The sequence below is a fragment of the Thalassophryne amazonica genome, chromosome 6, assembly GCF_902500255.1.
Source record: "Thalassophryne amazonica chromosome 6, fThaAma1.1, whole genome shotgun sequence".
In the NCBI taxonomy this organism is placed as follows: Eukaryota; Metazoa; Chordata; class Actinopteri; order Batrachoidiformes; family Batrachoididae; genus Thalassophryne; species Thalassophryne amazonica.
The window spans coordinates 73573504-73600772 of record NC_047108.1 but is presented as its reverse complement, the minus strand read 5'-3'; the positions used below and the strand labels follow the sequence as shown (position 1 = coordinate 73600772).

The 27269-nt window shown below is 41.4% G+C and overlaps 1 protein-coding gene across 7 annotated transcripts in view; it reads left to right on the top strand.

Moving 5' to 3' along the window:
- The window catches only part of LOC117512423 (neuron navigator 1-like), a 261229-nt gene that overhangs the window by 49490 nt on the left and 184470 nt on the right, over positions 1 to 27269 (top strand). The window contains exon 1 of one of the 7 annotated variants that reach the window (XM_034172487.1): positions 26756 to 27037. The exons of the other annotated variants lie outside the window; for them this stretch is intronic. The gene's annotated coding sequence lies outside the window, so the exon portion shown is untranslated. Of the gene's footprint in view, positions 1 to 26755; positions 27038 to 27269 lie in introns of those variants that run through there. 7 annotated transcript variants of the gene reach the window in all.

Below are 27269 nucleotides of genomic sequence, written 5' to 3'. Positions count from 1 at the left end.
CGGATTTTGATGAAATTTTGTGGAGTGGTTGGAAATGACAAGAGAAACAAGTGTTTAAATTTTAGTGGTGATCCGGATCACGATCCGGATCCAGGAATTTTTTAAAGGATTCTTCACCATTGCGGGATAGGGGGAATTTTGACATTCTAGTTTCTAACTCCACAAAAACAAGGCAGAAAGGCTTGAAAAAAATAGGGTGTAACATAGTCAAATGTTCTATCAAACAACAAAGTTTGGTGATGATCAGATCCGGATTCCGGATCTGGTGATCCAGAATATACAAAAATATAGGGAAAATAGAAAATGTGTCAGTGTGAGGTGACAAATGAAGCTAGAGATGCACAACTAACACCAAATTGTAGCTGAATCTGTACTGATTCAGTAAGGTGTCATCAGATTTAATGTAGTTTCAAATGTTATGGAGCTACATCCAGAAGAAAACCGCCATTACCGAAAAATCGTTTTTCTACAATAACTTTTGAACTAATAAAGACATAAAAGTGATTCCAAGTTTTAGTGCGTTGTGTGTTTTGAATAAGTGTGTGTGAAAATTATTTTCTGCTTTATTTTTTTCCTTTCTTATTTCTGATTGTAAACCTTTATTACACTTATAAAACATCACTATAGCATATATATTGTGAAAGAACAGGTTGTCCTGAAAAAAAGAGACATACTGATTGTGGGATGCAGGGAGAGCTGTTAACAGCAATAATAAAACATTTATGCCAGGCGAGTGAACTGTCCAAAAAATGCCCTCGGACCCCAGAGGGTTAATTCACTAACATTAAAATGTGAAACATGATGATGTTATCAGAGTTGTTCCCTTCTCTCAGACTCATCTTTTGGATGTAAAATTCCCAAATGCTTTTGGACAGCCAGCCTGCGCCAGATCATACACAGTGGCCATTGGCCCAAATGTCTGTTAATCACATCTAACTTAGTAATACATACATGTGATAGGACTGGACATCAGCAGACATCAGCCAAAACGTTATGAGCACGTACATCTGCCATCACCTTCCTCGATTTGACTTCTTCTTTTTTCCCTCCGTACTTTCAAGATATTTCTGCATAGGCTGTCAGTTGTCCAGGTGGTTTCCATAGTAGAGAAGCTTGAATCTTCGACTGGACTGGGTTGCTTGACGCAAGGACATTTCGCTTCAAATCGTAGAAGCTTTCTCAGCTAAAATTCTTGCTCTGGTGGTCTGACTTCTGTCTTGACTCTTGTAGAGAAGAATAATCAAGAAGTCGCAAAAGCTGGAGTTTGAAACCTAACCAGACCCCTCCTACCGAGAGGCAGACTGCTATAGGCTAGTGACTAAACAATAGTTCTAATTAGCACCTATTGTGCTCTAGTTAGCACCCTCCTAATGACAGGGCCGCCGTCCCTCCTAATGATGGGACAGACCCTCTCCTGATGGCTCCCTTGACGACTCTGCTGATGACTCTGTTGTCTGTCTGCTGAAGTCAGACCACCAGAGCAAGAATTTTAGCTGAGGAAGCTTCTGCGATTTGAAGCGAAACGTCCTTGCGTCAAGCAACCCAGTCCAGTTGAAGATTCAAGCTTCTCTACTTCTTTCAGGATAGTTCAGTTTCAAACCAGAGCTGTGATTCAACACTGCCAGAAGTCATGTGACTCAAAACATGTAACAGTGTGGGCAAATCTGTGAAAAGTGTCTGTTGTAACTTCATAGCCTGCAATGTCAGTGCAAATATTTATCTGCTGAAGATTCAAAATAACGATTCACACTTTCACAACTCAAGTTTTATAGATTCAAGTCTAGAACAGTAGTTTTCAATTAACTCATTTAGAAGGTTTCAAACATGTAAGAGAAAATAATTTACCAGAAGGAGAACAGTGACAAGTTCTGGTAGCAAATGGTCGAAATGCATTGTTGAAACATGTTAGAAACATGGCTGTTATTGTAAAGAAAGAAAAGTCAAATGCAAAATGTTCACTCATCACTCACTCATCTTCAACTGCTTATCTGAGACCAGGTCATGGGGCAAAAGCACCAGCAGGGGACTCCAGACTTCCCTTTCCCAGGCCACATTAACCACCTCTGACTGGGGGATCCTGAGGTGTTCCCAGTCCTGTGTGGAGATATAATCTCTCCACCTAGTCCTGGGTCTTTCCTGGGGTCTCCTCCCAGCTGGACGTGCCTGGAACACCTCCCTAGGGAGGCAACCAGGGGGCGTCCTTACCAGATGCCCGAACCACCTCAGCTAGCTCCTTTCAACATGAAGGAGCAGCGACTGTACTCCGAGCTCCCCACAGGTGACCGAGCTTCTCACTTTATCTCTAAAGGAGACACCAGCCACCCTCCTAAGGAAGCCCATTTCGGCCGTTTGTATCCCCAGTCTAGTTCTTTTGGTCATGACCCAACCCTCATGACCATAGGTGAGAGTAGGAACGAAGATTGACCAGTAAATCGAGAACTTCACATTTTGCCTCAGCTCCTTTTTCATCACAACAGTACAGTAGAGCAAATGCAACACCGCCTCTGCTGCGCCGATTCTCCAGCCAATGTCATGCTCCATTGTCCCCTCATGAACAAGACCCCAAGTTACTTGGAGTCCTTCACTTGTGGCAAAATATTCACTGAGAATTAATTTTTTAAAACATTATACAAGCCTTCAAAAATACTTGCAAAACATTTTAAAATTATATTTCAAGCTTTCAAACACCTTTCAAAACATTGTTTTCAGTTTTGATTTTTAGCATGCTTTTAACCCCTAAGATGTATTTCAACAGGTGAGTCACTTAAGAGTGCCATCCCACTGGGCTGCGACTACTGGAGAGTACATAGTTGGAGACACTTATTTGAAACAAACCACACTAATGAGCGACAGATTTACAGTTGGTATACAAATCACTGAATTGGTACGAAGAACACATTATATAGTGTATGTCTCTCAAATATTAGCTAAATATCACACGGACTCGCATCAAAGATGTCCAGATACATCTCGCATGATTGCTGTTGAATGTGATGAGGCACTCTCACGAATGTCGATCACAGCCTACATAGATGCAAGGAACTGCTGATTTATGTGCAAATGCTGTGTTGCACGGATGTCTAACGCCACTCGCTACTGAAATAATAACACGTTTGCGCACAAAGCGCTCCAGATGGCTGTGGGCTAGTATATCCTGTTATTATGTGAAAGGAGGCTGTGGACATTCCCCCAACTGTACCCAGTAAGGAACAGCCCTGTAAATAATAATGAAATAATTTAATTACTATTCTCATTGTGGTACTTATTTAAAAGAAAACAAGAAAATCATAGTTGCTGTGGACAGGTGTGTCCAGCCCACGGCCCATGAGCCGGGGGTACTGATCTCCCTCAACCACTTCCAGCAGTACTGTCTCTCTCTGATCATCTCCACTATTTTGGCATGCTCCTTGGGCAGCTCATACATGTCTCCCATGGGGAATGTCAGATCCTCATTTTTGTTGCCAATCACTCACAATCTACTTTCATCCATTTTCAACAACTCGCAAAGTTCTCTCATGATTCTTGCACTTAATGATCGGTGGGAACTATATTCAGAAGGGTTCCTGGAGGCTCTGGGCATGTGTGGGATTGTGTAGCAAGGATCTTTGTCACATCTCCAACTTTGAACAACTGTTCAAAACTGAATTAGAACACTAGCAATGGCTTGCTAATCAAGCGTGGGGATGGGGATTCCCAGCAATTTTATTTAGTAAGTTCAATGTACGTACATAACGTATTTGTAAATATGTTAAAAATACATGGATGACACAAGAAAGTGAAAACACTTTTCCATTGTGGTCCATTTAAAAATTAAATGACAAAATAGAAGTAAAATAAAATAATAATAATAATAATAGTAAAAGTGTGTATATGATAACAAGAACCTAATCAATGTATAAATACATTAAGATAGTAAATTAACATTAAAAAAATGACACAGTTAACAGGACCTGAAAGGGCTGAGTTCCTATTCTAGAAACTGTTGAGGTCTAATGCTGCGTTCACACCAGGCGCGACGCGAGCGACAGCAGTGACAGGTTGCCATGTAATCCCTATGGAAGGACATGTTTTGGCGCCAGGTCACGCAGCGCGACGCGATGGATGCAAATGAAGCAATGCAAGTGAAGCGATTTTGAGCGATTGGTGTATTTGTGGCGCGATATTGCGTCACGTCACGTCGCGTTGCCCTCCTCCCCAAGTTGAAAAATCTGAACTTTTTCGGCTTGTCGCACCACGATGACCAATCAGGGACTGAATATGTAGTGACGTGGAGATGTCTGGAGTTTGACTGAAGATGTGAACATGTCCTGTCTCTGGTAGCAGCCTGTGAGCAGGACTTATGTCTCTTTTGTCCTTTATTTCACAATTATGACAGAGTTTTTGGAGCGAGCAGCAGCCCTGCAGCAGGGGGAGCAGAGATTTTTTTTTTTTCTACGTGCACGTGAGCGAATCATCCGTGGAGATTATTTTACTTATTAACTACACAGATGTATAATAAAACAAATGGTGACTGGTTTCTAAACACAGTTATGACAGAGTCTTTGGGGGAAGAGTGAGCAGCAGCCCCACAGCAAGCAGCAGAGTTTTTTTTTTAATTGTTTACATGTGCACGCGTGAACAGGACAGGAGGTCCTCAAACTGGGTTCTGCAGAGGCGGAAGAACCGCTGAAAGCGGCCGTCATCCAGACGCAGCTCCTGCAGCAAATGATGATACTCCCCAAATTGGGAGCTTTCCACAACAACTCGCTTCGTGTGATCAAGGTCTGTCATGTTAACTTGACTGCCAACCGGAATGGAAACTCCTCCTATTTGATGACGCACTGGGGCGAATTTTCACAGGGAAAGCCGATGCGACACACCGGGCGATGGTGGCGTGTCTGCCCCAGCGAATTTGTGGCGTCTGGTCGCTCCCGGTGTGAACGCGGCATCAGATTCTAAAAACATTCTGGACTCACACGTCATTCCAGCAGGGGGTGGTAAGTCATCTTTATATTAAAAGCTTGAGTGCAGTGAGTGATTTTATTTAGTAAGTTCAATGTATGTACATAAGGTATTTATAAATACGTTAAAAATACATGGATGACACAAGAAAGTGAAAACACTTTTCCATTGTGGTCCATTTAAAAATCAAATGACAAAATAGAAGTAAAATAAAATAATAATAACAACAACAATAATAATAATAATAATAATAATAATAGTAAAAGTGTGTATATAATAACAAGAACCTAAACAATTTATAAATACATTAAGACAGTAAATTAACATTAAAAAAATTACACAATTAGCAGGACATGAAAGGGTTGAGTTCCTCTTCTAAAAACTGTTGAGGTCCAAGATTCTAAAAACATTCTGGATGCACACACCATTCCAACTCATTATACAAGCTTTGCTTAATTTATTAACACCCTTGAAAAATGTCAACACTATCCAATCTAGAGCCCATGGATCCCCACAGGCAACATGCTAGTTAAATATTCTTTGGGACTGTTAATTTTTCATATTTTCTTCTGAAAATAAAATAGACATTACAACTGATTTAACACCCACATTTTTGATAAAAATGAAATACGAGGGCTGTCCGTAAAGTATAGGTCCTTTTTATTTTTTTCAAAAACTATATGGATTTCATTCATATGTTTTTACGTCAGACATGCTTGCACCCTCGTGCGCATGCGTGAGTTTTTCCACGCCTGTCGGTGACGTCATTCGCCTGTGAGCACTCCTTGTGGGAGGAGTCGTCCAGCCCCTCGTCGGAATTCCTTTGTCTGAGAAGTTGCTGAGAGACTGGCGCTTTGTTTGATCAAAATTTTTTCTAAACCTATGAGACACATCGAAGTGGACATGGTTCGAAAAATTAAGCTGGTTTTCAGTGAAAATTTTAACAGCTGATGAGAGATTTTGAGGTGATTCTGTCGCTTTAAGGACTTTTCACGGTGCGAGACGTTGTGCAGCGCTCTCAGGCGGCGTCATCAGCCTGTTTCAAGCTTAAAACCTCCACATTTCAGGCTCTATTGATCCAGGACGTCGTGAGAGAACAGAGAAGTTTCAGAAGAAGTCGGTTTCAGCATTTTATCTGGATATTCCACTGTTAAAGGAGATTTTTTTAATGAAAGACGTGCGGGCGGGTCCGCGCGTCGGGACGCAGCTGACGCGGCGCGGCGGCACAGGAAAAACACCTCCGTGTTGATAACCATTTGTAAAATCCAGGCAGCTTTTGATGGCTTTCAGTGGAGTGAGTATATGAGAAATTGTTTATCAGCTGGAGATGTTCCAACTTGTCCTCAAGGCTTCCAACAGAGGTGTTTTTCCTGTGGCGGAGCGTCGCGGCGGCTGCGAGCCGACGCTGCAATCCGCCCGCACGTCTTTCATTAAAAAAAATCTCCTTTAACAGTGGAATATCCGGATAAAATGCTGAAACTGACTTCTTCTGAAACTTCTCTGTTCTCTCACGACGTCCTGGATCAATAAAGCCTGAAATGTGGAGGTTTTAAGCTTGAAACAGGCTGATGACGCTGCCTGAGAGCGCTGAGCGATGTCTCGCACCGTGAAAAGTCCTTAAAGCGACAGAATCACCTCAAAATCTCTCATCAGCTGTTAAAATTTTCACTGAAGACCAGCTTAATTTTTCGAACCATGTCCACTTCGATGTGTCTCACAGGTTTAGAAAAAATTTTGATCAAACAAAGCGCCAGTCTCTCAGCAACTTCTCAGACAAAGGAATTCCGACGAGGGGCTGGACGACTCCTCCCACAAGGAGTGCTCACAGGCGAATGACGTCACCGATAGGCGTGGAAAAACTCACGCATGCGCACGAGGGTTCAAGCATGTCTGACGTAAAAACATATGAATGAAATCCATATAGTTTTTGAAAAAAATAAAAAGGACCTATACTTTACGGACAGCCCTCGTATGTGCATTTTGGGAAAATTACCCAGACAGCAAATGGATCGGGCCGGATGTAGTCCAACATCTGGTACCATTCCTGAAAACGGATCCGGTCCAGACAATTTTTGCACCCTGGCCCAGATCCAGCACGGCTCCACTTTACAGTTCTGGAACAGATCCGGACCAGATCTGAACCGGATCTGCAAAAGACCAACCGTTTACAGCCCATATCTGGCACGGATCCATTTGCTGTCTGGGTAAGTTCAAATCTTTTTAACCAAGGTGTATGCAACCTTATGTCTCCAACTGTTTATGTGGAAAACAGCAGCTCGTGGCCTTTTATAATCTCACACTGAGCCGTGGACGCCCGGTATCACAGCAGCAGGATGGGGCTGCCACCTCCTCCTGTCTTCCAACTCATCCTCCTCTTCGCTCCACCCTCAGGGACATTATCTAACAGTCATAGCTGCATAAGATAGAGTGAAAGATGAAGGAGGGCAGAAAGGGGTTTAGCAGGGTGAATTAAGGAACGGATGAATGGATGCACATTCAAGATTCTTTTTGACCTTTAGGGTGACACCCGACCTGGCAACTTGAATTATGGATGCAACCATGCGTGTAACTCCTCTGTGTCTCTATCAGACCACACACACATACAAGCCAAATTCATAACCCATGCAGAATCATGCACACTCGCGCACACGTCAAATTAATAACCCATGCATCGACTATATATTTTCTTATAACTACTGCACTTTTTCTGCGTCATGTACACTGATGATATCTATCATGGATACATGCACACCACGCTGTAACCAAGCAACCAGCCCCTGCAGCACAGCATTGTGGGATACCCCTGGGAAGTGTGCTGAGAATGTCAACACAGACGAGTGTGTGAGGGAGCGTCTGCAGAGAGAGCCTGTTATAAACGAACACACATCGTTCATATCCGTCGTGGCTCAGGACAGCAGCTGCTGTTTTTCAGTGCTCAGCTGTGCGTGATTCACAATCAGCATGTGGACAGAATGGTGTTTTTGTTGGCTTAACATTTGTGCCTCCGGAATCAGGAGTTAGTCGGACTGATACACTCATGCAGAGCCTCTAAGTGGCTGAATTGTCCAAATGCTTAAACCGGTGACTCATGAGGTGCTTCAGCATGGCCAAGGACCACCAAAGAGGTGTCACTGTGGAAAAACTCCCTCTATCGATGACATGCACATTTTTGACTCACGGCCTGTTGTGCGTGTTGGTGCGCATAGTGTGATGTGTGTAAAGGACATTGTCTCTGTCCCGTAACAGCGTGTGTGTGTGTCATGGTGCAGTATTCTCCTTAATGTCCTGTGGACCCCACGTTTTAGCGTGCTAGTGGACATGAGTAAGGGGCACAGGATATCCTCTCTCTGTCTTACAGGCTTCCTTTGCTCTTCTGGCACACATTTAGAGATCCTTCCCCGCTCCATGCTCCTCCTCCTCCTTCTCATTGCTTGCTTTCTACGTTTAATTACTCTCGACAGGGAAGTTGTGTTCTCACCCATATCTGGTCGTCTTTGGGGTTTTTCATTATTGTGAAATTTTTAAAGTTTAAGGTTTTTAGGCTTTAGTTTGTTTTTAGACACATTAAATGTGCCTAAAGCTTTTGGTCAGTACTGTTGATATTTTTCTTAAAAAGAAGCATTACTTCAGTTACACTTTGCCAGAATACACATAGGAGACTCGAGCCTAGATTTGATCTGTTTAATTGTATGATGAACCTTCTCTGTTCCACTCCCCCATAAAGTTGTGTTTCTGCAGTCACAGCTACAGAAGCCAAAATAATCCATGAGTCAGATAGGTTGAGATGTTTCTACAGCTTAATTGGAGTCCATCTGGAGTAAATTCAGTTGATTCGGAAAGATTTGGAAAGACACACACCTGTCTACATATAAGGTCCCATAGTTGACAGTGCATGTCAGAGCACAAACCAAGCATGAAGTCAAAGGAATTGTCTGTAGACCTCTGAGACAGGATTTTCTCGAGGCACAAATCTGGGAAAGGGTACAGAATCACTTCAGCTACTTTGAAGGTCCCAATGTGGACAGTGGCCTCCATCATCTGTAAATGGAAGAAGTCCGGATCCACCAGGACTCTTCCTAGAGCTGGCCACCCATCTAAACTGAGCAATAAGGGGAGAAGGACCTTAGCCAGGCAGGTGACCAAGAACCTGATGGTCACTCTGTCAGCGCTCCAGAATTCCTCTGTGGAGAGAGGAGAACCTTCCACAAGGACAACCATCTCTGCAGCAATCTATGAATCAGGCCTGTATGGTAGAGTGGCCAGACAGAAGCCACTCCTTAGTAAAAGGCACATGGCATCCCACCCTGGAGTTTGCCAAAACACCTGAAGGACTCTCAGATTATGAGAAACAAAATTCTCTGGTCTGATGAGACAACCATTTAACTCTTTGCGTGAATGTCAGGCATCATGTTTATAGGAAACCAGGCACCATCCCTACTGTGAAGCATGGTGGTGGCAGCATCATGCTGTGGGGATGTTTTTCAGCAGCAGGAACTGTGAGACTAGTCAGGATTGAGGGAAAGATGAATGCAGCAATGTACAGAGACATCCTGTATGAAAACCTGCTCCAGAGCGCACTTGACCTCAAACTTTTGACGGTTCATCTTTGAGCAGGACAATGACACTAAGCACACAGCCAAGATGTCAAACGAGTGGCTTCAGGACAACTCTGTGAATGTCCTTGAGTGGCCCAGCCAGAGCCCAGACCTGAATCTGAGTGAACATCTCTGGAGAGATCTTTCTTTGTAGGCTCTCAGTTGTCCAGGTGGTTTCCATAGTAGAGAAGCTTGAATCTTCGACTGGACTGGGTTGCTTGACGCGAGGATGTTTCGCTTCAAATTGCAGAAGCTTCCTCAGCTAAAATTCTTGCTCTGATAGTCTGACTTCTGTCTGACCCTTGTCAAGAAGAACAGAGCAAGAATTTTAGCAGAGGAAGCTTCTGTGATTTGAAGCGAAACGTCCTCGCATCAAGCAACCCAGTCAAATCAAATCAAATCAATTTTATTTATATAGCGCCAAATCACAACAAACAGTTGCCCAAAGGCGCAGTCCAGTCGAAGATTCAAGCTTCTCTACTATCTCTGGAGAGATCTGAAAATGGCTGTGCACCGATGCTCCCCATCCAACCTGATGGAGCTTGAGAGGTGCTGCAATGAGGAATGGGCAAAACTGTCCAAAGATAGGTGCGCTAAGCCTGTGGCATCATATTCAAGAACAACTGAGGCTGTAATTGCTGCCAAAGGTGCATCAACAAAGTTCTGATCAAAGCCTGTGAATACTTATGTACAGGTGATTTCTTAGTTTTTATTTTTAACAAATTTGCAAAAATTAAAAAAAACTTTTCATGTAGTCATTATGGAGTGTTGTGAGTAAACTTCTGAGGGGAAAATGAATTTATTCCATTTTTGAAATAACAGCAAAATGTGAAAAAGTGAAGCACTGTGAATATTTTCTGGATGAATGTTACCCTGTAACATGATAATTAGTCATGACAGATGGCATGAACTATTCTTTTGTTAGAACTCCATTAACTTAACCAGCAATTTGTATCACTTTTTTTAACCAAAGTTTGAGCAATCTTATCTTTTGACTCTTATACAAACTGAAATTGACCTTTGTTGCCATTTTTGCTGTTTTTACGCCATAATATACCACATAATATACTATACCTTTTGGAATTATTATTGTCAGACAAATAATGTGGGTGTACTTTACAATATGATTGGAGCATTTTCAAATGTTTATCCTCATGTAATCCTTCATTGACCCCAACCTGGTTGTAGCTCCCTCCCTGGAATGGCTATCATACATAAATATTAACAAGGGATACATAGACCTAGCAAATTCTGGGTGCTAAATTTTGCCAACCAAGGTGGTAGTGACACACTCACTTTCAGGGATCTGGCCCAAGGCCAAATAACACCTTGAGAGTGTCTCCTCCAGAGAGTTTTACCATATACAACCCCTGGAAAAAATTATGGAATCACCGGCCTCGGAGGATGTTCATTCAGTTGTTTAATTTTGTAGAAAAAAGCAGATCACAGACATGACACAAAACTAAAGTCATTTCAAATGGCAACTTTCTGGCTTTAAGAAACACTATAAGAAATCAAGAAAAAAAAATTGTGACAGTCAGTAACGGTTACTTTTTTAGACGAAGCAGAGGGAAAAAAAATATGGAATCACTCAATTCTGAGGAAAAAATTATGGAATCGTGAAAAACAAAAGAACGCTCCAACACATCACTAGTATTTTGTTGCACCACCTCTGGCTTTTATAACAGCTTGCAGTCTCTGAGGCATGGACTTAATGAGTGACAAACAGTACTCTTCATCAATCTGGCTCCAACTTTCTCTGATTGCTGTTGCCAGATCAGCTTTGCAGGTTGGAGCCTTGTCATGGACCATTTTCTTCAACTTCCACCAAAGATTTTCAATTGGATTAAGATCCGGACTATCTGCAGGCCCAAACATCCTTTCAATTGATGGGATAAGAAAAGTGTCCAAAATATCAATGTAAACTTGTGCATTTATTGATGATGTAATGACAGCCATCTCCCCAGTGCCTTTACCTGACATGCAGCCCCATATCTTCAATGACTGTGGAAATTTACATGTTCTCTTCAGGCAGTCATCCTTGCCCAATGCAGATTCGAGATTCATCACTGAATATGACTTTCATCCAGTCATCCACAGTCCACGATTGCTTTTCCTTAGCCCATTGTAACCTTGTTTTTTTCTGTTTAGGTGTTAATGACGGCTTTCGTTTAGCTTTTCTGTATATAAATCCCATTTCCTTTAGGCGGTTTCTTACAGTTCGGTCACAGTTGTTGACTCCAGTTTCCTCCCATTCGTTCCTCATTTGTTTTGTTGTGCATTTTCAATTTTTGAGACATATTGCTTTAAGTTTTCTGTCTTGACGCTTTGATGTCTTCCTTGGTCTACCAGTATGTTTGCCTTTAACAACCTTCCTATGTTGTTTGTATTTGGTCCAGAGTTTAGACACAGCTGACTGTGAACAACCAACATCTTTTGCAACACTGTGTGATGATTTACCCTCTTTTAAGAGTTTGATAATCCTCTCCTTTGTTTCAATTGACATCTCTCGTGTTGGAGCCATGATTCATGTCAGTCCACTTGGTGCAACAGCTCTCCAAGGTGTGATCACTCCTTTTTAGATGCAGACTTACGCGCAGATCTGATTTGATGCAGGTGTTAGTTTTGGGGATGAAAATTTACAGGGTGATTCCATAATTTATTCCTCAGAATTGAGTGAGTCCATATTTTTTTCCCTCTGCTTGGTCTAAAAAAGTAACCGTTACTGACTGCCACAATTTTTTTTCTTGATTTCTTATAGTGTTTCTTAAAGCCAGAAAGTTGCCATTTGAAATGACTTTAGTTTTGTGTCATGTCTGTGATTTGCTTTTTTTCTACAAAATTAAACAACTGAATGAACATCCTCCGAGGCCAGTGATTCCATAATTTTTGCCAGGGGTTGTAGTACCATGCTGTTTGTATTTCATAATGACTGATATAATTGAAGTCCAAAACATATTCATTGACTGAGAAATATTAATTTCCATCCCCTGACCTCTGTAAAGAATACTGCTTGTACATGCAATGACTTGCATAAACAGTAATGTTTATATTTACTTTGTCCAATTACTTATGCTCCCCCAAAATGGGAGGGTTTATGCAGACAAACACCTGTAATTAATAAATGGTTAATATGATACTAGCATGTTGCCCGTGGGGATCCACAGGCTCTAGATTGGGTAGTTTTCATAAAATAGGTATCTGACATTTTTCAAGGGTGATAATAAATTATGCAAAGTTTCTATAATGAATTGGAATGACATGTGAGTCCAGAATGTTTTTAGAACCTTAGACCGCAACAATTTTTACAAAAACTCAAGACTTTTATTTCCTGTTAATTACATACTGTTTTTAATGTTACTTCGATGCATTTATGAATTGTTTAGGTTGTTGTTATCATATCCACACTATTATTATTATTATTATTATTTTTTTTTTTTTTTTTTTTTATTATTATTATTTTATTTTATTATTACTTCTATTTTGTCATTTGATTTTTAAATGGACCGCTATGGAAATAAGTGTTTTTACTTTCTTGTGTCATCCATGTGTTTTTAAATGTATTTACAGTTATATTATGTACATACATTGAAGTTACTAAATAAAATCACCCACGCACGCTTTTAATATATAGATGATTTACCAGCCCCTGCTGCATTGGTGTGTGATTCCAGAATGTAAATATCAACATCCATTGTTCAGTGTGGTTAGCTAATATCTGTAGTTTCTCTAAAAATATTAGTCCTGTCAACGTTCCATTTTAGCAGCGTTCATCCTTGACCTATAATTCATAAGCATACCAAACAGCAATTGCCGGCTCTCCTCAGTTTGTCTGTGGTCAAAATTTCTTTCATGCATGCATGCACACATGCATGAACACATGCTTTTATTTTTACACACCCCCAGTCAGAGACGGTGGTGTAACTCATCAAATGCACTTCTTCATCTTTTTCACTCATGGTAATGGAAACATGCCACCTAACTAAACTGACTAAACCAATTGAACTACAAAACACAATAAATCAATGACACTAACAACACTGATCAAATAAGATGAACCACAATAACAACATTTAAAACCCCCAAAGCCAGAACTTCCATGGTGCATTACAGCACAATGTCCATTTTTCGCTTTTGTTAACTAATATCATTAATTTCTCCAAAAATAGTCCGATCAACTTTCTGTTTTGCAGCGTTCATCCTTGACCCAAAACACATAAGTGCACCAAACGGCAAATGTCAACTCTTCCCACTTTCTCCATGATCAAAGCCATACACATGCACACACGCACGCACACATACGCCACACTCAATAAACTGATGCATTGGATGAGCTCAATTCAATTATGAGCAGGATTTCCATCTAATAAATATATATAGCCCAAACTCAAATACAGCACATCCATGCAAGATAATTTCATTTAATTTAGTTGGGACTACATATATTTATTAGATGAAAATCCTGCCTATAATTGAATTGAGTTCATCCAATGAGTCATTTGTTTGAGTCACTCAAAAAACTGACTCACTGGATTGGATTCCATCTAATAAATATATGTAGTCCCAACTAAATTAAATTACATTATGTTGCATGGATGTGTTTTATTTGAGTTGGGGCTACATATATTTATTAGATGGAAATCCTGCACATAAGTGAATTGAATTGAATGAAATGCCAGAGAGCCATTTTTGAGAGCACTTGGTTGTTATAATATAGATTTTTTTGTAAACCCTTTGACTTAACACTAATAATCTACACTAAGAGGGCATCTTGATTGTTTCATTTCAACTTCATTGTGATGCTGTTCAGACCCAAAATTGAACACACACACACACACACACACACACACACACACACACACACACACACACACACACACACACACACACACACACACACACACACACACACACACACACACACACACACACACACACACACACAAAAGTGTCATTGTCCAAATACTTATCAACCTGTCTGTACAACTTAACTTCCTGTAATAACTGTGTAATAGCTGTGAATAACATTTTACAGAAGCTTAGCTGTTGAGTTAATCATACTTCCTGCATGCATGTGAGATAAACTGTCTGAGAACACTAAACTGTTTCTAAACTTCTCGCCTCATTGTTCTAAAATGGACTCATTTCAGTAAAAAAGACAACTGTATGTTCTGTTTGAAAGTAAACCTCACAAAACAGCAAATTAAGGCTGTTGTCTAATAGAAGCTTGTCAGAAAAATGGAAGGCATTTGCTGCATTTTCACAGAATAATGTATAGTCTGTATCTGCAAAATCCAAGGCCAATGGACTCAAATAAATGCTGTTCTAGTTTCTCACTTTCTAATCTCCCGTTCCCGATAGGCTTCCTTCACGGTCTGCTCTGTCCTGCTCTTTTCTTTGTTGCTATTCTCTGTTATTTTCTTGTCTTTTTCTCACTTCTCAGCACTGTTCATGTTTATCTTCTCCTTTGAGCAACTTTTTTTCTTTCACTTACTCATAAAAAGGCAAAAAACAAGAAGGAGTGGGTGAAAGTGAGAACACATGCCATCTGCCTCCCAGAATGGGAACGGTTCCTTTTTAAAGTTGGATGCAGTGTGATGCCATTTGTTCCATCCAAAGCAGATCTGCTTCTCACTTCTCTGTTCATAGAGACCTCGCGCAGCAGCGTAAACATGCGTATAACGTACCACACCACGGGAGTGTGTCCGACTGACTGCTTCACATGACTGCTCTGTGAAAATATAGTTTCAGTTTGTTCCAAGCTGTTTAGAGAACCGAGGGCAAATATACTCATGCAAAGTACGTACGGCCTCTCTCGCTCTCTCAGGGGCAGCTCCAACCCATTTTCACTGTGAGGGGGTGGTCGTGGGGGGGCACACAGGGTAGCAGCTATTCTCTTACAGGGGCCATTTATGCTAAATCTTATTGTTCTCTAATCAAATGTATTACTAACTTACAGCCAATATAAGAAAAGGTGGTGACTGAAAATCACTGATTCTATTTTTGTGTTTATTTTCACTTACAGTTTAAGACTCACTGAACTGATTAAAATGAGTAAGTAAGTTTATTTCACTTACTCAATAGTCAAACAGCAAAAAAAGTTTAAATCGTTGAAAAGCACTGTTAACCAGTGAAACAGACACTAAATATTCTTGGATACCAAGGAGATAGTGGTATGTATGAATATGCAAGAAAAAGCACAGAAAATGTTTAAATGGCTATTTTCCTCTTTAGCCCAAAGTAAGGGCACCTGCTCTACTAGAAGACAGTGATAAGTTTTCTATTTTTATTTTATTTATTTATTAGTTTTCAGCTGCTCCCGGTTGCTCAGGGTCACCAAGGTGGATCCGCATTGTAGTCCATAGGCCAGGACTAAACAACATGTACCCTCCAGCCTCAGTATGCCATGGCCTATACAAAAGTGTATGATAGCATTCCTAGAGTACCATGTCTTGGCAAGTAGGGGTTAATGAAGGATTCCACAGGGGTCAACATTTAAAAATACTCCAATAACAATGAAAAGTGGGAGGCGGAGGTGATGGTCTAGTGGTTAAGCGTTGGTCTTCAAACCATAGGATCCTCACGTCCAGTGGTGGGCACACTTCCGATAACAGATAATTATCGAAGATAATGTTTTCATTATCGGATTATCTTTTTAGATAACTTTAAAAACCATTATCGGACCAATTATCTTCCGATTAATTTGTGTCCGATAACTTTTAGACTGATAAAGTAAACAAAGCTGAACAGCGATAAGCGTTTTTAAAATTTAAAAAAAGTTCAGCACCTACCTGTTAAAAGTTTTATAACAGCTCCCAATTCAGATCAGGGAGACAGACACCCTCTCTACTTTTAAGATTAGGCTTAAAACTTTCCTTTTTGCTAAAGCTTGTAGTTAGGGCTGGATCAGGTGACCCTGAACCATCCCTTAGTTATGCTGCTATAGACTTAGACTGCTGGGGGGTTCCCATGATGCACTGAGTGTTTCTTTCTCTTTTTGCTCTGTATGCACCACTCTGCATTTAATCATTAGTGATTGATCTCTGCTCCCCTCCACAGCATGTCTTTTTCCTGGTTCTCTCCCTCAGCCCCAACCAGTCCCAGCAGAAGACTGCCCCTCCCTGAGCCTGGTTCTGCTGGAGGTTTCTTCCTGTTAAAAGGGAGTTTTTCCTTCCCACTGTCGCCAAGTGTTCACAGGGGGTCGTTTTGACTGTTGGGGTTTTTCCGTAATTATTGTATGGCTTTGCCTTACAATATAAAGCGCCTTGGGGCAACTGTTTGTTGTGATTTGGCGCTATATAAATAAAATTGATTTGATTTTGATTTAATTAGCTGTTATCAAAGTTAATTTTTTGGTTATCTGTGCCCACCACTGCTCAGTTCAAAACCCAGCCAGACTGGAAAATCACGAAGGGTTGTTGGGTAAGCTCCTTATTCCCCTAGTTGCCCCCAGTATATAGTGAGTGCCTTGCATGGCAGCACCCTGACATCGCTGTGTGAGTGTGAATGGGTGAATGTGAGGCATTATTGTAAAGCACTTGGAACTTCTGATGCAGATGGAAAAGCGCTATATAAATGCAGTCCATTTAAACTATACCACATTATTTGTCTGGTCATAAAGATTCCACAAAAGTATTATTTAGACTATTAGTCTATAATACTAGTATAATAATACTAGTCTAGTATTATAAATAATACTAGACTAGTATTATTTAGCCTGAATGTTATGGAGTTATGTGTTAAGTCAGTATCAGTTTGTATAGAAGTCAAAAGTTAAGGTTGCTGCAATTGCGGTAGAGGGTGTGTAAATTATTGGTTGAGGTAATGTGATATAAAAAGGAGTAGTTTGCACCATCTGTTCTGGTGAGTTATCATGTTACAGAGTAACATACGTATGTCAAATCTCATAGAATCCAATGGATGTCAATCTTGTTTGACCATAGAGATCAAGCATGCAACACAGTCAAAACTATTCCATTTATTAATCCTATTAGCTCAACCAATGGCATTCAGTCATAGTCCACACTCTATTTTTTTTGTAATCTTTATGATAGACAAATAATGTGGTATACTTTCAACATGACTGGAGCATTTTTAAATACTGGCTACAGATGCCACCTTGACATGGCTATCGTACATTTTTTTGTAGGCCACGGTATAATGACACTGGAATTTAAGTGTTGTTTCATCTTGTTAAATTGTACAGATCAGGTCAAAATTGGCTTTCAGCTCATGGACTACTGTGATTTGGCACAAGTTTTATGCTGGAGGCCCTCCTGACGCAACTCCAGTTCTATTTGGAGAAACACGCTCACGGGTCCTGGTGTTGGCTGTCTCCCAGTCAAGTACTACGTAATCAAGACAGACTCTTCTTCACTTCTAAGATCTGATAGGATGAGGTGTGTTTAGAGCTGCATCTTTGCATGATACTTAAATCCTGTTTACCACACCAGGAAATATTATATTATATATTTATTATATTATTGATGCTGTGGAGGTTTTCATCTTTTTCACTGTTGAAAGAAACAGCACCAAAAGGAGCTAAGAAAAGACAGAAATTGAAGTTACCTGATGTAACTCCAGTTTCAAGGTGTATCTGTGGCATTCAGTGAGGCTTTTTTCATTGATGTTAAACATTTTTGTGACACTGTGACACAGCAGAAAAATGAATACAGAGGCTCTGACCTGGGCTAGTTTTGTTGATATTTTTCATATTTAGGTACAAATGGGGACGTGGTACTCAAAACAAGTAGTGCACCAGGTGGTCTTGATTTGTTCATGTACGTGTTTGAAAGGATTTTTGAGAAAATGCCTTCAACTATGCTACAACATTTAGTGGATAATTTAAATTACTATTCAACCTCAGAGACCAAAGGACTAATACAGAGCCATCTACTAACACAAAGCATTTAGCATTTTGATATCTACCATTTCTTTCTGTATGCTACAGCACACTCAGGACTACCTAAGGGTGGTGCAGGTGAAAAACGATGAAGGTTAACAACCACATCCTCAGTCTCTGCATCTTCCATGTCACAAATACATTAAGTGTCTGATTGCTGAGGTGTAGTGTCCTGTCAGTTACCTGGCAAGCCTGCGAGTGGCGCTGAAGGAAGGCTTCATGCTGGAGTCGAAGATACTACATGAATAACATGGAAGAGGAGCATCACAGGGTTTATCCTGCAGGCCTTGGTCTGAGCAACAGTTGTCCACCCTTACAGTGGACTAATGAAAGCCCTGTTGGTAGACTATGAGGCCCCAACTCCACTGGTCAACAAACTGTACCACTGTGATGGACTGTGGGTCATGAGGCCCACTGGACTCTATTATTACCTAGATGCTTAGTTCAATCATCTTTGGTTTGCCTATTTGACCATTCTTTGTTTATTTGAACTTTGTTCCTTTGTCTGCTTGAGGTTTCTTCCTGCAATCAAAAAACACACCCAAGGGAGTTTTTCTGTACCACTGTTGGCTGCACGTTTGTTTGAATTGAATTGAACTAAATTGAAAGCAGCCCATCTAAACCAACCCTACGTTACAGCCATGTAGGTCCAGATTTGTTTTGGTGCTGGCATCCTGTGGTATCAGTTACCAAAGATAGTTTTGGGCTATGTCAGTAGCATGGGCCAAGCAGAGGGCTGCCCGTTTGAGTCTGGTCTGCTTGAGGTTTCTTCCTCAAATCATCAGAGGGAGTTATTCCTTACCACTGTCGCCTGTGTGCTTCCTCTGGGGATTTTGTAAGGTTAGACTTTACTTGTGTGAAGCACCTTGAGGCAACTTTATTGTGATTTGGTGCTATATAAATGAAAATAAATTGAAAGATAGTTTTAGCTTCATTGTTTGAATTAGAAGCAAAATCACAAGATGACTTAGGTCTCTGATATGAAAAGTTATTTTTCCTCTGACATTCACTTTGACTTTCAAATATGGCATTTCCATTTGTGTGTGTGTCTGTGTGTGTGTGTGTGGGGGGGGGGGGGGAGTAAGTAGGGGGGTTGCATTTAGGTCCCAGTTGGGCGCCGTAGTCTTGTTTGAGTGTAGGCGATAAAGGGGTTAAATGAAAGAGCATATGATGCAAAAAATGTACTTATCATTATTCACATTAAATCTCGCTAAAAGTTACAGACACAACCTCTCCCATTTGTCTTGTCTTCCCTTCTCCACTGGGAACCGAAAAAAACTGCACTTTTCGCAACTGTTTCTGTGATTGCAGCCGAAAACAAAACAGTACACCATCTTTCCATGTGAAGTGATACTGTGTTTGTGTTGCGCACTGGCAGGTTGTCCCTGGAAGTGGTCAAATCCCGCAATATCACGCAGGGGTTCAAATGAGACTGCGCTGCCCCACTGATCTGGAGTCCCCAAACAAAAACAAAAATGTCTGTGATGACTATGTGAGCTGATGTAGTTTCCAGAAGGTCAAAGATTAAAGAGATTAACTTTGAGGCATGGCATGAAAGCAAAGGCATGTACACAAAATACACATTTGATTGTTGACATTGATGTTGACCTTGACTTTCTAAAATGGGACAAATTGCGTTTTCTGTCCATAACTAACTAAAAACTATAAACACATACTTTAAAATGTTCCAGTGCGCATCCAATGGCAGTGTGGTCAGCCCATAAATGTGTTGACAGACAAACACACTCACACTGCGCGCACTGTCCAGTCCTGTCCCGTCGTGAGAGTGTGAGTTTACTATTTAACGAATGCGCCGGCCGTAACTGCCACTCATCATGCTCAAACTGGAACTGTCTCTGATGTCAAGCCAGATCGCACAGGTCAGTCAGAAACCCCGCACAGACAGCACGCTGTGTGTGTGTGTACGTGTGTTTGTGCTGTGAGAACGAGAGAATATATATCTACAACAGCCGTATATTGACGCGATTAGAGTGTGGAGCCAGAGAGACGAGTCGGGGAACAAACAAGTACCTGTGTGCTTCCATCGTCTACGAACTTATGTGTACGTGCTTTTAAGGACGCTGAAGGTTGCACCACATGCATCCCTGTGCCACACAGACATGCCTTGTGCGTGGTCACTCCAGTTTGAATAACCTTAATCCCTCATCAGGGAGAAATAAGAGCTGACGTATAGCACCCATTAGCCTTAAATTACCCCTCTACCTGCCTGCTACCAGCCCCAGAGCACCCGTAACTGTCACCACAGTCTTGGCCACAGTGGCACATAACCACCTCAACATTGGCCCTTTATTAAAGCTGCTTACCTCTAATTCACAGTTTTGGCTATCACACAGTAGAACAGCTGGCGATTGTGTTCGAGCTCCTATATATTAAATGGATATGTGATGCACGTGCACACACACGTGCACACACACACGTGCACACACACACTGATGCTGGTGTCATTTTCAGGTTGAGCCCCAGTTGAAAAATTACCTATTTCAAAGTATGCTTCTAATATTAAGTGTGGAATGTCAGCAAACAGGACCTTGCTTGTTTTAGCTGTGGATTTGACTCAACCGATTTATGCAAATGCAGAGAAAGTGCGTATTGGCCCAAACAGCTGGCTTGTCTGAATCCAGGTCCTGACAGTTTGAGACCCAATAACATCTGTGCTGCAGGGACAGCTGTTTGCATACAAGACAAAGTCAACTGGGCAGCGTTATAACAGCCAAAGTATGCTAATGATGGTGCTATGAAACTGTATGTGGACTGTAGACATAATACATTAAAGACTTTTACAATTTTTATTACCCATTAATGAGTAATAATGGACTTTCAATGTTAATTTTTGTATTGATTGTGTCTAAATTTTGAAGAGATGGTGAGGTCATGCAGATGTTATACTGGAGCATCATGGTGAAGAAGGAGTTGAGCAAGAAGGTGAGGTTATCAGGTTTACCAGTTGATTCATACTCCTATCCTCACCTATGGTCAGGAACAACAAGGTCATGGATACACTCGGCAAGTGCCAGAAATGAGAGTTCTCTATTGGGAATCTGTCTTATACTCAGGGATCAGGTGTGAAGCTAGAATATCCAGGAGGGACTTGGAGTAGAGCTGCTGCTCCTTTGCATCAACAAGAGTCAACTAAGGTGATTCAAACATCTGTTGAGAAAGCCCCCAGTCATCTCTCTAGGGAGGTTTTCCAGGTTTGTCCGACTGGGGGAAGGACCCAGGGATGACCCAGGACATGCTGGAGGGATTATGCCTCACAGCTGGTTTGGAAATGTCCCAGGATCCCCCAGGAATAATAAGAAGAGGTTGCTGAGGATAGGTAATTGTGGGATAAGCCGCTTAGCTTGCTGCTACCGCAACCCAGGTAAGAGTCAGAAACTGAATGTTTAAAGATACACCTATGGTTATTACACAAGTGTGAAGTCATATATCAGCTTTTTATTGTTTACATGTCATTTGACTTTGAGTAGTTTTGAAAGGTCAGACTCAAGATCAGAACTATTTAACGGTTAAATAAATTGTTTACATTGATAACATCTAAAAGAATTAAGTTGAATGAACTTAAGATAGTAAGACCCAGTCACACATAGATTGAGGGAAAATGGCCTCAGAATGACACATCCACCCACAGTCGGGAAGTGTCGAGGTGCGGTCTGAAGACAGATGAACAGCAGTCTCAGAACAGTCTACATAGTTGGTCCCATTGGCTCAGCTGTCCCGAGAGTGTTGAACATGTTCAAAACCCTCTTGTCACACCCATCTGATGGTGGTCTATGTGGAGTTTGTGCACCATGTGATCGTGATCTAAATATTCTGACAGCGTCATAAGACCATTTGAAATGATCTGATCGCGGTTGAGGGAACTCTGAGATGGATCGGTCACAGCAAAGCCTGCCAGCATGTCGTGCTTGTGCCACGTATGTCCACCGCTGCCCCACGGACATCAGTGTGTTGCAGAGGTACTGATATGTGTCAGACGCTCACTGCTGTAATATACATATTATTACATGATCACATCTCTGTAGGAGGAATGACATGGAACTGTTTGGCCAATATTATTATACAACAACATTATTAAACATGAATCTCACCTCCAGCACAGCCCCAGGAGTGTTTCACAGTGCAGGGCGGACAGGAGCCAGGGACCACAGCCTGTGATGAAAACCCTCTCATCCAGCTGTGCTGTGTGCTGAAATCAACCAGGGCATAAATAAATCCCATGTGACATGCCATGGACAGATAATCCAACTGGACATCATGGTATACAGAGTTGCTGGAATGGGTGTGTCTGACGAATGTTGCTCACATGGGGAAGCTTGGCCCACTTCCAGCAAACTTCAGCAGCAAAAACAGTCCAGTGGGATGAATAAAATCTGGCAGTGCAGGTATATACTGATATAAGCTTCAGATATCTGTTGCTGAGATAGATGATGACTGGAGTGTGGTTTTAAGCAGAAACGATATGATAGTCAGTGAATTGCTGATGACGCTCAGAAATGACGCTGCTGACGCTCCGAAATGATGCCTGCACAGTAGGGCTGTTCACAAAATAAAAGCTGTGAGAGACTTCAGTCCACATATTGTTTTTGTTCCACTTGGGGTTTTATAGGTGCAGACCAAATTTGAACTCAGTCAGATAAGATTTCGAGGTCTCCCAGAGTGACACATTTTCCTCTCCCTCCGCTGGCAAGACAACGTCACTCTAACAGAAGAAGATTCTGATGCCATTATTTTTCTTTTACAGGTACATGTGATGGCTTCTAATTGCAAAAAATGGTAGTTGATTGGTCACCCAGAAGAGAACATTACTGGAGTTACTGGATTATTACATTGCTTGTTTGGGGAAAATTGTTGCTTTGTGGGGGACCCCTACACAATGTCTGATTACAATAAAATTTGGCACAGATCTTTTATTTTATTAGTGGAACAAGAACAACATGTGGCCCAAGAGATTTTGTAACATTTGACATCTTGAACAGGTCTAATGCACAGTGAAGGCAGGGCGGACCAATTTTTAGTGGGGGACCATTCGGTCGGCGACACTGGCTTTGACACATATGGCGTGAGTCCAGTCCATACGTTGATTGTACTCCGATGTCCAGTACCAGCAGTTCCTGTGCACAGGGAGGACACAGCGCTGGCTCCCACTCTGGTCCCGTGTTTGCCATCTTGACGTTTGGACATCGGGCAGTCTGAGCGCTTTATTTATAGTCTTGGTGCCATCTGACAGCAGTCTGTGTTTTGTAACTGTTGTCTAAATATGCTTACTTACTAACTTAAATTCAAACAACTTAATTCATTCAGGTGTTACCAATTGAAACAACTTTTAAATTGGTTCTTTTGTCAGTGTAGGATAAAGCGCTTTCATTTTCGACAGAATAGATTAAATGTCAAAGCCACACAAAACTATAAATTATGGGTGTCATTGAATCACAAAGAATTAATTTGTATGACTGTGAGAAACAAGTTTTTGATGTTGCACTCTGAGTGAGTGAAAATAATTTTACAAATATGCAAACATTCTATTTTAAAATCCAATTTTGTGGCAGGACATGTTATTTACCATTTATTTATTAGAAGGATTTGGATATTATTAGTGGCTCTTTTCAGCAGGGTTCTTGATGGAGGGTATCTCTGAGTTTCCGGTGCCAGAAGAAGATCTCATTTACTGTAAATTATAGTGATCATCCAACAACAAAATATTTGTGATTGTGAAGTAGAATAAGTGTAATCTATCATTTAAAAGTAGCCTTTTTCTCGGAACAATGTCGATAACAAAGTTCAGGGAGCCTTTCTGACTGTACAGGTATCTCACTTGGAAGGGTCAAGGTTGAAATGGCGTGACAGAGGAGAGAGATGAAGACAGAATGCAATATGGGATTGATAAAGATGAGGAACAAGAGAAAGAACCCAAGTTACTCAAGTTGCGTTCATTGAGATGGATATGCGGGGTGATGAGGTGACGTAGCTGAACGCGCCATAGCTAACCGAGTCACTGACTAAGAGCTTTGGTCAGCACTGTCTCATCAATGTGACACCCTCACAGACACACACACGCGCACGCGCACACACACACAAACACGCATGTGTTAACATGGGAGGCCATCCAAAAATACAGATATCACATTACACACCCACGTGTACGCTCGTCTTAAACCACACAGAACTCATATGCTTTCACATCAACAATAACAGCAATAATAATAATCATAACAAATATTTTTTGGTTTATTTGTATGGTGCCTTATCATATAAAAAATGGAGCTTTGCATTTACTGTACGTAAGTTATTTGTACAACAGATAAGACTATTACAATTTAAACCTTTACAATTTTAGAAATAATGAGAAATATAAAAGCAGTGAAGACTATTGTACAAACATTAAAAATCAAGAGTAATTGAAGAACAAACACTAATAAATCGTAGGTACTATTGTCAGTTGGATTTTCTCAATTTGTCTTTGAACGAAGAGAAGACACACTTTTTGTTTCATTTAGAACTGGGCTATTTGCAAATATGGTTCAAGATCTGATTTAAGTCTGTGAATACTGTCAGAAGTTGCATCAACCAGATAAGGCTTGTCCTCCGTTGGCTGAAGAGGCCAGATCAGATATTTACCAATGCTGGAGGGATATATTTGGGGTGTGCAGCCAGTACATTCTGAGTGCCAGTCCCAAGCCCGGAAAAATGAGGAGGGTTGCGTCAGGAAGGGCATCTGGCGTAAAACAAGCCAACCCAACTATGCAGACTAAGAATCGAATTTCCATACCGGATCGGTTGCGGCCCGGGTTAACAATGTCCGCCACCAGTGCTGTTGCCCAACAGGGTGCCGGTGGAAACTGGGCTACTGCTGGGCGAAGACGACGAAGAAGAGGAGGAGAACGTTTCCACAAACACCGGAAGAAGAAAACTAGAAGGGTGGAAATGAGAGTAAGGACTACAGGGTGAGATGGAAACGATTGATCTGCTGTGGCGACCCCTAACGGGAACAGCCGAAAGGCGAAGAAGAAGAAGGGGGAATATATTTTTAGTCCATTTGTCTATCTGTCTTTTTGTGTGCTTGTTTGATTTGAGAAGGACATTCCCAAAACATATGAATAGTGTCCGATTAATGTTGGTGGAAGGATTGGCCTTGAATCAAGGTGAAGTAGATTTAATTTTCCAGACAGATTTGTTATCGAGTGTCATTTAAAATGAATATGTTTATAATGTCCTTCACTGATTTCTGTGCTGTGTATACACTGGTCATACACAAAACCAACGCAGGCACAAGGGGATAAGCAGAGGACTGTTGGGTCTTTGGAGGCGTCGACACTGTCTGAGTGCTCTAGTTTTATATCTAACCTGATTCAGGTATACAAGTGGCCTCCTGTGTCAACCCCAGCACAGACAAACATGCATGTGAAGTGTCCAGAGGAATAAATTGAATTTGGCAAAATAAATAAATACATAAATAAATTAATAAAAATCTCAATTAAAATTCAAATCAGATCGGTTCAACCTTGAATTTAATTGCAGCTATAATGATTGCGAAGAGCTTGTGGCAAATTTTGACTCTCTAACCTGCAAACTTAATGGACTGTACATCACTATTATCGCTGGCGGGGGGGGGGGTTGATGGACCGCATGCTCTATCTCTGGGGAAAGAAGGATAGGAAGGAGGGAACTGAGTGCTTAAGGATGGGTAAATTGATGAAAGCGAAGTTTGGTAATCAGTTCCTTTCGGCTTTTAAATGATGTAAAATTTAGGGTGCATTAAGAGGTTTGTTTTTTCTTCCTCTTTTTTTCATTGTTCATACAATTGTCCTCTTGTAAGCAGCTCAAACAGTCACGGCTGTTTATGTCTGATCATGTAAATCGGCTTTGTCACGGGCGGGCCCCCTGTGATTAGGAAAATCTGAATATGAATGGATGAATAGAGCAACTAAAGTGATTATGAGTGATGAGTGTGTGTTTGATTCCAGCTGTGGGATAACATGAAATAACATAAAATGCAGTTTTGTTTTCGTAAACAATAAGAGATGCAATAATTCTGTGAGATGAAACAGATTGTCTATGAGGAAGTGAAAGAGCAGCTGTTGTTGCAAAGCAAGAACAGGGAAGAGTGTGTACGTAATTTATCACCAAAGCCCTATGTTCACACACTCGCCGATGTGCAGCAGAACACAGCATCTGTGGAGGGAGGGAGAGAGAGAAAGAGAGAGAGAGAGAGAGAGAGAGAGAGAGAGAGAGAGAGAGAGAGAGAGAGAGAGAATACTATCTAGTGAGTGGAAAGAGAGAGACAACCAGAAAGAAGGAGGGAAGGATAAGAGCAGGAGGAAGTAGAGGGAGGAGAGTTCGAGGGAGGGGGTATAGCTGCTGCGACTGTTCCTCCTGTCAGTCGGCTGATGCTTGCCTGGCAAGCAGGAGAGAATACAGAGCAGAGAGAGAGAAAGAGAGAATGAAAGAGAGAGAGAGAGAGAGAGGCTGGTCAGTGTTGGCTTTTGGCAGCGCTATTGTCATTTGTGTGGGCCACGTAGACAAACAGCGCGAGGAGATTTAAGCACTGGACACTGATCTGCACATCCATGGATTACCACCAGTGAGTAACGGTGACTGCTGCCACTCCACTAACCCACTCATCATTTTCCACAGAGTGAACCCAGGTCTCTGGAGCAGCGGGAACTCTGCACGAGACCGCCTTGGCATTGGCAGATCTTTTTGTTTTCCTTACCCTGTGATGTGATGTGTGTGTGTGTGTGTGTGTGTGTGTGTGTGTGTGTGTGTGTGTGTGTGTGTGTGTGTGTGTGTGTGTGTGTGTGTGTGTGTGTGTG